We start from the raw sequence: 10,465 nt of genomic DNA on the forward strand, positions 1-10,465 counted from the left end.
TGCAAAGATGAAATCATTGGCTGAACGCCTGGTGGACTTTCTCAAGCCAGTTGGCAAGCTGATTGCTGTCGACGGTATGATCAAACAGATATCAGACAGGATATTGTATCTATGTTCCTTCACAGACTGTCCAATCTGACATTTACCTTGTTTTTAACAGTTGACAGTTTTAATGTCAAAGATCTAAAGAACATCTAAAAAAACCCTTCTCAAACCACTACAGCAATCTGCTCTTCATGTAAACTCGTGTATGCTGCTTTTCTCCTAAATCAACTAATTCTCAGACACCATCTTCATCATGTTACAGCTCACAGGATGTCCTGCTACCTCTGGCTAGTTTATCACCCTGCATTCCTACTGTAGATCACAGATAGGTTCCCAGGCAAATCATTCAAAAATTTCATCCTGTAGAAACAGAACACTACATAACATAACATAACTGGCAACTAGTTAGTTTCATCTCCTGATCTTTACTAAATGTGTCTAAATTTGTATCAAATGTCCAATAAGTCCTCCAAATTAAACAATAAAATTGTTGAAGAGTAACAAAGAATATTCTTCAACTTTTGGGTAGCAGTGTGGTATGTCAACGGGGTGTCAAGGACATCGAGTACATAAGGGATATTACCAGCATTAGACCAGTGAAATATTTAGCTTTGCAGTCATACTCAATGATCTCAGCAGTGAGCAGATTACAGTTTGTACAGGTACAGTAAGCCCCAAGAGGACTTCATGTCCATCATCACCTGCACTGTTTCAACTACACTTAGCAACAGTATTTGTGAATTTTTAACACTGTTTAAGGTTACAATGATGCTATTTCAATTTCTGGCAGTTAGCTGCAATCGAAATGGAAGTTGAGTATATGGGAGGAGGTAAGAGCTTTTGTCAATGTCTGACTCAGACTTGCCAGGCCGTCATATTTTCTGGAGTCAGTGCAGTTAGTGCAGAAGGACATGTGCCAAACTCAAAAGAATCTGTAGAAAAGATTCACTCCTTCATATTTTACTGCACTATTTAAGGATTGACACTGAAGCAGTGGAATTAGCCTTAAACTATCTTTTTTCTGAGGTGAAAATTGATGTGAATCCAAGTCAACTTTCCCTCCTATCCACCATTATCCATCCACTTTAAAATTACACACTACACATCCAGCTTATGGCAGTGATCCATTTTATTCATTTCAATTTGTACTCAGGTGTCAACATATATGAGCTGGTTCTATGTATGAATCATTAAGGGAAGCTACAGTATAAGCCTCCAGCCTTGATCTGTGTGTTCTTGGAGTGCACATGGCTCAACCCTCACAGAGGTTGGGCTCAGTCAAGGGCCTCTTAGCACATATCCAAGTACAGACTCTGCCTGCTGTCATCAGCCCTGCCTACTTCCTGTGGTGATGACTCCTCATGTGTTGATGGACTTCTGAGTGAACAGCCTGTCTTTGTTTCTGTGGGGTAAACCAGGATCTAACTGCAGGTTTAAGAATCCAGAGATTGTGTGGGGGATGGGGAGGAGGTAAATAAGTCTGCCCTTTCTTTTTGTGAATGTATGGTGAGAGGTGAGCACTGTTTATCTGAGATAAGGCACACCTCAAACCTGCAAACCTGAAGGAAATAATAGCAAAATGTATCATTGGCTGTATAACTGTTTGTTATGTGAAAATAAGGAATAGTGTTCAGAGATTTGGTGTGTGGCAAGACCTGGAATCTGTGTTCTATCCTGCACTTTGGCTGCATTTGCCTCAGGAAAATACTTTCAACATTATACAGAAGTGAACAAAATTAGTTGCAGCATTCCAGTGAAGCAGCTTGTTCCCAGTAATTTCATTTTCTTGATCTCTTTCTCTCTATTTCTGCCTCTGGCTCCCTCACACTTCTCCCCTTTAGTCTCTGTTGCCGTGCCACTCTCACCTCAATGCAAATATCTGCCTGAGCACACAACCTGAGCAAACAAATAAGCATGCTTTTGCAAGTCTGAGACATCAGGAGTGTTCAGATAACTGTTCAGTTTTAAAACACCTTATCCTTCACATCTGCCGCATTCATTTGAATTTATTTGGATAATAGCTTGCTACAGATACATTCAGCCTGTGTGCTGACATTGAGAAAATATCTTTAATTTCACACAAATATCTAATTTCACTGCCTGGACTGCAGGACTATGCGGTGGCCTAACCCTTTCTTTCACCCACTGCAAGCCAGTCACTTGTTGCTGAATCGTCCTAACAGATATGGACCTCATGTTTTCATTAGCTTGAAAAGCCAGCTTTATAACTGATGGCTAGTGAAAAAACTGCCCATGGAGCACAGTTCTCTAAGCATAATGGAGGCCTTGTCTGTGCAGACAGCCACTGGTTCCAACCAACACCTCACTACATGAGGTAATTGCCTGGAATAACAGAGAGTACTGTATGTGATAACTTTTCTCACACACTCCTCGCTTGGCTGCTGGGCACTTAGAAATTTATAGAATATAAAATGAAATGCTTTTGCAAAAAACATTAATTTAATGATGAGGTTAGATACCTTTTTAAGAAATGTAAAAATATATTTATACCAAACACTAAGAAAAAACTAACTCAGTGTCAAGGTTATGTAGCTTCACGGATTATATCAAAGTCAATCACAGGTTTGTCTTCATCATTTAAATGCCAGTCAGCTGGTTGGTCATTGACACCCCCCCCCCCCCCCCCCCCCACCTTTACCCTCCTCCCACATTCTTTTTAAGTTGCTAATCACTGTATCCCCACAAATGCTCCTATATTGTAACACTTACGGTAAAAAGACATTTCCTTTTGAGTAAAGGCAAATGAGGTGCTCCCAAAGTTTATTTAGACTATGAATATCATTTTCACAACAGCATGGCATGTTCTTGTTGTTGCGAAGGTGAAGCAGTAGGAAAGAAATGTTTTTTTTCTGATTTATCGTTAAAAATGGATTTAGGGCATGGCTGCTTACAACACAAGGACAACTTTAACATTCCTATTGCCTGGTTGTTGTTACTCAGCCACAGAAGTGTTACTGTCCTGTAAAGTTTTGGGTAATTGAATAAAAAACGCTTGTATCTAATCCCATAAACACAAGTTAGCTGCTTTGTTGTTTGGAATTATACCACCATCCTGTGGTGCAAGCAAGCTATAGTTAGTCCGCAAAAGTTAAAGGAGAGTCTCCGGTGTATCTACCTCGACACATACACACTAACACACACACACACACACACACTTTTTGGCCCCCCGAACTACTGAAATGAATCCAGCGCCCCTGCTGCTGCTTGCTGTAGATATTCATGGTCCCCAGAGGATGAAGCTGTTGACCCCTCAGCTTTGGTTAAATGAGTGAAGGCTGGCACAGTGTCATTTGAACATGTGTGAATGCAAAGATGTCCCTGAAGACCACAAAAGTCTTCCATCGTAGAGGATAAATGCTTGAATTGTGATAATGGTGCTCACTTTCAGACACTTTCAGACAGTCTCCCCTGTTGCACTCGTTTGTACACGTAAAACAGAAGTAGCTGTGTGAAGAAAGAAACAGAAGGCTTGAGAGAAATGTTCAAACCAACTGCTGTGTGAACTGTGTGTGCTTGTTGAATTGTCAGTTTCTGTGTTCAGGTGCTGATGGACAATCCAAGAAGCACTTAGTTTGAAGAGACTGATGGATCAAGATCAAGGTCAGCACGTTTGCTTCAATCCACCTGTTTTTTTTTTCCTTTCGCATTTTCAATTAGCATATTTACTATATGGTTTTTCACAGTTTGAGGTTTGACTGGAACGTTTTTTATTTCATTTTGTTGCAGCCTTTTCCCCTGCGATGCTTTGATGGCATCTGACCGAAAAATTAGCACCGACAGCTTTTGGTGACAGTGGATGGTGGATGGAAACACACATTAATTTGATTTTTTGTTTTTTCTGGCAATTGGATTCAAATTTGTGTTACATCTGGACAGTCAAGAACTCTTAAATGTACAACTTCTAGAAGACATTCAGTCATTTCTACTATCGTAATGGTAGTGATAACAACTGATAATGGCCATTTAATGGGATGATAACATCCAAAACAGGTGAAATATAAGTGTCTTCAGCATTGAATTGATTTGATGTCAGACTGATGTTACACAATGTTATTTTTATTCTGGGTGAACTAAATTTAATCTCAATGCGACCATATAAATCATGAAGCACAGTGAGTGTTTGTGGGAAAGAGAGACACAATAGAATATTTGATTCTCACCATGTGGGAACACAGCAGTGAGTGAGACAGAGGCTGTAAACATGTTTACATGCAAGCTATATTTACAACATGAGGTTTGAATTCCTGGATTGTTGAGGAAAGTGAACTGAACTAAGTGGTAGTGACAGAATACTTTCCTAACCATTCAAAGTTACACTTCAATTAAATGCCTCACCCAAATGTGTATAAAATGGCAGCAGTATTTGCTTACTCGTGTTAATCATTATTTAACCCCAGATAAAGTGAGAGCAGTTAGATATCACTGCAACTCCACCTGTAACCACTGAACACAGCCCTCACAGGTGATTGCTTGACTCAGTGACACAGGATCAGAGCCCATTGTTTGTCAAATTGATTAGTAGATCTTTAAATGCAGAGTAATAATACTGACTTTATCTCAGTAGATGTATGTTGGTTCAAAGTTCCTGTATATACCACATCACCTGTGACGGGACTATTCTGAGCTACTTTACTTTAGTATTTCCATCACTTTTACTCTTTCAGGAGGGTCAGAAATATTGTACTTTTTAAACCACTACATTACATTTACTTGACATCTATAAGGTTGAAGATCAGATTTCAATGCAAAACATATGATCATCTTGTCCAATATGATGCAAAGTACAGTATACTGTATAAGGTAGTTAAAGCTAGCTAAAACTTGACTCAATATATAATATAATGTAATGTAGTATAATTTAACATAATATCATAAATTATATGGGTGGCACGGTGGTGCAGTGGTTAGCACTGTGGCCTTACAGTAAGACGGTTCTGCTTGGGTTCTTCTGTGTAGAGTTTGTATGTTCTCCATGTGTCTCTCCAGCTTGCTCCAACAGACCAAAAACATACGGGTTAGGTTAATTGGTGACTCTAAATTGCCCGTAGGTGTGGAGTGTGAGTGTGTACCCTGCCTCTCGCCCAATGTCAGCTGAGATTGGCTCCAAATGGAATACAGGAAACATAAAAACACAGTAAGATTTACAACATGAAAAATATAAAAGGTAATTGAATCGAGTAAAGACTGAATAGTTTGTACCCCCTGTGCTTGTTATTATTTCAAAGAGCAGATAGCAAAGTTACACTTTTCACAGTAAACTCTTGCTGACAAGGCGAGGGCTGAAGCTGATAATAACACAACTTAAGTTTTGATAGAAAGCCACTTTACAATTCACCCTAAATGAAATCAGGGGAGAAATTGTGTTTGTAATGTTTTCCTTTTGGCCCCAAATTTGATCTCAAGAAAAGTGGCCTGTCTCGTTTAACCAATTCAATGGCAAACTGCACATTAGCACATTGACATTTCTCGTGTTAGGGTAGATTTTGGTCTGGTGACACAGGAGGAAAGGTCAGATGGTCAATAACATCACAAAGCATCAACGTGTGGAGGCCAGGAGTATCCACAGCAGCTTTCATGGCAGTTTGTATGGCCAGTGCTAGGCCAGACAGACAATTAAAAAGTACAATATTTACCTCTACATTGTAGTGGAGCAGAAGTATAAAGATGCTTGAAATGGAAGTACTAAACTACAAGTACCTCAAAATTGTTCTTAAGTACAGTAATAGTCTAAAGTACATTGAATATATTGATTTTTAATAGCACCTGCTGGCAGCCTCTTCCAGTCCAGTCTGTTGTCGTGATGGACTCCTGATATTTACATCCCTCCACCACTTCCACCTCCTCCCCAAGAATGAAGAAGGGATTTGTTGTAGTCCTGGTTCTCCTAAATATCCACCACCATCTCCTTGTTCCACATTCAGGTCTAGGTGGTTCAAATCCACCTGGTCTCTCCCTGATATATCCAACAACTGTGGAGTCATCTGAAAACTTCTGCAGGTGGAAGTTTTAGACTGCAGATATACCGTAAATAATCTGTATAATACCCAGAGTTGGATTACAGCTGGTTTATGGTCCATACCCACATGCTTGAGCTCAACTACACCATTCATGTTCATTTTTCTTCGAAATTTCTTTTCTGACATCTGCCATTATTACAGCACTGCCACAAGCCAAGTTAATCTGAGTTTGAGTGGACAGTGCCACCTACTGGTACTGAAGAACCTGTGATCTTAACAGATGAGTACAAATCTCATTCTAAAGAAGGATCTCATTTAAATCATTGCAGTTTAAGACAAAAACAAATAGGAGTTATTAGGTGATTGAGTGGTTTAGAGTCTTCTGTCCAAAAGAAGGGGAATAACCCCCGAAAATGAAACGTCCAGACTGTCTTGAAACACTCACTCCAGACAGTTTTGAAATAAAGTAATGGATGCTATATTAAAGTGCCATGTCTCAGATTTAATTTGAGTAGGTTTATATCAGTATTGAAAGGACTGTGTGGGAGATATAGCCCTTTTAACACAAGCCCATGTACCCAAAGGGGTTTAACATTAATTGGACACTTGGTTATTAAATGTTTGTTGGGCAGTTGTGTGTTGTTTCAATGTTAGTTCAGCACAAAAGAGCTCATATATGGCTCAGAGTTGATTGAGAGTTGTCATTTAGATTGAGGTGGAGTTGTCTGTCAATATGAAGAGTGAAGAGGTGACCATGCAAGTGAAGACGATAATAATGAGGCTGACAAAAAGCACAAATCTATCAGATATCAAAGTTGGCAAGTATGGTTGCCAATGAAACTGGCACACTAGCATTTATTGATGATTTCATTCCTTACAGAAGCAACAGGATGAATGCAGAGGTATACAGGAGCCTTCAGTGTGCTCACATTCAGCCAAATGCATCAAGACTCATTGGACCCCATTTCATGATTCAGCAGGACAACCATCAAAGCAACCAAAGAGCTTTTCAGGGTCAAGAGGTGGAATATCCTCAGCTGGCCAAGTCAGTCACCTGATCTCCATCCCACTGAGCTGCATTCCACCTGCTGAAGAGCAGACTAAAGGCAGAGACCCCACAACAATCAAGAGCTGACGGTGTCTGCAGTGAAGGCCTGGGAGAGCATCACCAGGGAGGTGATGTCTATGAGTCCAAAGGCTTCAGCCAGTCATTGATTGCAAAGGATTTAACATTAAATATTAAATATCATGATTTTTTTTTGACTTCATGTGTATCTGTTCAATTACTTTTGAGTTCGGGTACTATGTGTTAAAAGGGATATATCTCCCACACAGTTCTTTGTATATTGATGTGAACATACCCAAATTAAAGTGGAGATTTGGCACTTTAATGTATTATTCATTACTTTATTTCAAATTGAGTGTGCTGAAGCACAGAGCCTGAAGGACAAAACTTGTGTAACTAATAACTAATAAATACTTACTGTCTGGACTGTAACAAGTAAAATAACCCCCATCAAGAAAAGAGAAGAGAAGAAATAAAATAAAATGGATAAAACTAAATGAAAGACAATAAAATAACCTACTAAATAAAAAAACAACAACAAAATCCTCCTTCCCTCTACACCATATGTTTCAGGTCACTCTCTACTGTCAAATGTAATATACTGTAACTGTAATAAAGGCAAAAATGACAAATAGGGGGAAAAATGAAGGGAGAGACATATTTAGAACTTGTGTAGCTATCTGAGCGGAGATAGAAAGAGACAAATATAAAAAACACTGGGAAGTAGACTGACCTTACCTAGAAGTCAGTGTATTCACTGCAGGTCATATCCACAGTATTTTACTTAACAGCTACACTGTGTGAGAAGATCAAATGTTGTTTCAATCCAGACGCAGTTCACTGCTTGCTCACATGGTTGTTGCAGTTTGGGTTTATGAGTGAGATATGTCGATGCTGAAGCTGCACCTGAATTCTGTTTCAGCAGACAACAGACTGTAATTTATTCAGATTAAATACAGCACAGATGTTAAGTTTGATTGGTGTGTTTTCATTCCTTCCAGATCATAGTTGTTTTTAAATATTTCTGAAGAAAGGAGCTCAGTCCCCTGTCAGCTTTTCAGGCAACAGCCTTTGGAAGGATACAGGATGCAGGTTTTGTCCTCTGAAATGGCTTGCTGCAATAAAACCCCGGAACTGATTTTATTGGATTGAGGCCTTTATTTGGGAGGGGTGCAGTGTGGCTTTGTCTAGAGTGAGGGGCCCCTTGCCCTGCAGCTTCGGCCCTCATTTCCTCTTCTAAAGGCTCCACTACCCATTTGCCTTTCTTCCCAGGGAAGTGAGACATAATTATTAATTTTTCATCCATTTGTTTTTGTTTAGACTTAAGACTGGGGTTTAGACTTAGGTTTGCAGAATACGGAATCACTCACAGAGGCATGGGTACAGGTGTCAACTGTGCATGTCACTGAGGTCCTCTGGTGGACCAAATTGACAGTACAGGATCTGTACTTTGAGGTACCAAATTATTACTCACACTTGTACAGTCTAACCAAAAAGACCATCAGACAAAACAGCAATTTTTTCTGAATCCTCTTTTGTTCAGCTTTTGCCACTGACACTGTCAGAGGTGCTCATTCAACTCTATGGTCATGGTGGAGATCATAGTGAGGGGTAGTACTGAATTTATTTTCTCTTGGTCCTTGAATACCACAAATCTGATCAAGAAGAAGAAGAAGAAGCAGAGGATGCCATTCCTCAGAAGAATGAAGCAAGCAAGCCTCCTCCTCCTATCCTCACCACCTTCTACCAGGGCACTGTTGACAGTTCCCACACCAGGTATATCATCACCTGGTGTGGGAACTGTAACACCAGACTGCAACACCTTACAGACCTTTGCCTTCACAAAGCCAACAATGTGTTAAATGACATGACACAGACTGTTTGACTCCCTGACACCATTTTGGCAGGAGATATCATAGAAGCCAGGACGTGTAACAGCTTCTTCTCCCAGGCAGTAAACACCACGTAGCCACCCAGCATTCATTCATCTGCACCTCAGCTAGACACTGATATGCATACGCATACACAGCGTGGCTTAAGTATGCATATATACTGTATGTATGTTGTTATATTGTTTACTCTGTTTTTATGCTGACATTTCTACCTTATTTGAATGAATTTGGGTTTCTTTTACTGCACTTATATTTATTTATGCGCAACAAACTTTTTCTTTTTATTTATGTTATTACCTAGCCCTGTGAAGATTAACATCTCATTCTGCTGTAAGTGTATTTTTCAGTGGATATGATTGGAATGAAATAAACTTGAAACTATTGGATTTCATTAAATTGAAATGTATCTATAATATTATGTCCTCCTCACTGCAACATTTCAAAGGGAAATATTGTAATTTGTGGGATACATTAATCTGTTGCACATCATAATACTTTACATTCAATGAAATAATATATAGTTCAGCTAAGCAACAGTATATAAAGTTACACTCTGCTGTGAAATGTACAATGAAATATTCTGTTATATTTGTTCTTCTCTCTACTGAATGAAGGATTTATCACTACTCTTAATAATGTGAAGAATCTGGATTATTCTAACACAGATCAACCAAACAGCTGTAAGCACTTGACATGAAAATGTAAAATGTAGTATCTGTAAGGACAGTTTCAGTTTTTTCAGTTTTATTGACAAAGAGAGTGAAGATGTCAGATCAAATAGCTTAGTCCCAGAAAACTTGATTAGATGAGATTAAGATTAAGGACATGATAAAAGGAGAGGGCAGTGTCTCTCATTGAGCCTCATCCATCTTTCATCTGAGTTGTTTGCATTTCAAAGAGTGTTTTTTTTTATTTATTTTTTTTAAGAATGATTTTTTTAAGAATCATTATAATAAAGTACAATGCAAAAGTCTTGGGTCACTTGGGAAAATGATGTTTCAGTCTGATGAAGAGAGGAAACCTGATGTCAGTAATTGCTTCAGGTAGAAAATACTGAATGGTTGAGTTTGGAACAATTTTTGACACTTTTCTTACTATCAACAGTTGTCTTATTTCTCCTTATCTCCTTAAATAGCACTTAAAGTTGACTAAGACAAAGTCCTACATTTTTGATTAGATTTTTTTTTACGCACAACCACACACGAAAATGTTTAGCTTTGAAAATAATTTAAAAATAAATAATTTAAATGCTACTTTGTGATCTTTGAGATCTCTTCAATCTCCTGATTTTCCTTTAAAGTTCCCCTTAAGTTTATTCATTATTATTTTAACAAAACAAGAAACCCAAACTGTATGACAATATTATATATTCATTCTGTACTGAGTCTGTGAGATAGCTACACTGAATTAAATATTCAGACACTATGTTTGTTTGTGGCTGCATCATAAATGGAAACAGAATCAGAGTGGAAACACTGTAAATG

The 10,465-nt window shown here is 38.7% G+C and overlaps 1 long non-coding RNA gene across 1 annotated transcript; it reads left to right on the top strand.

Annotated features, from left to right (window-relative positions):
* Nucleotides 1-1,035: 1,035 nt before the first annotated feature.
* Nucleotides 1,036-4,428, top strand: LOC137171943 (uncharacterized). Its single transcript, XR_010924848.1, has 3 exons — nt 1,036-1,515; nt 3,608-3,666; nt 3,793-4,428. It is a non-coding gene; the product is annotated as an uncharacterized lncRNA (long non-coding RNA).
* Nucleotides 4,429-10,465: the final 6,037 nt, after the last annotated feature.

Source organism: Thunnus thynnus, chromosome 2 (assembly GCF_963924715.1).
Source record: "Thunnus thynnus chromosome 2, fThuThy2.1, whole genome shotgun sequence".
NCBI lineage: Eukaryota > Metazoa > Chordata > Actinopteri > Scombriformes > Scombridae > Thunnus > Thunnus thynnus.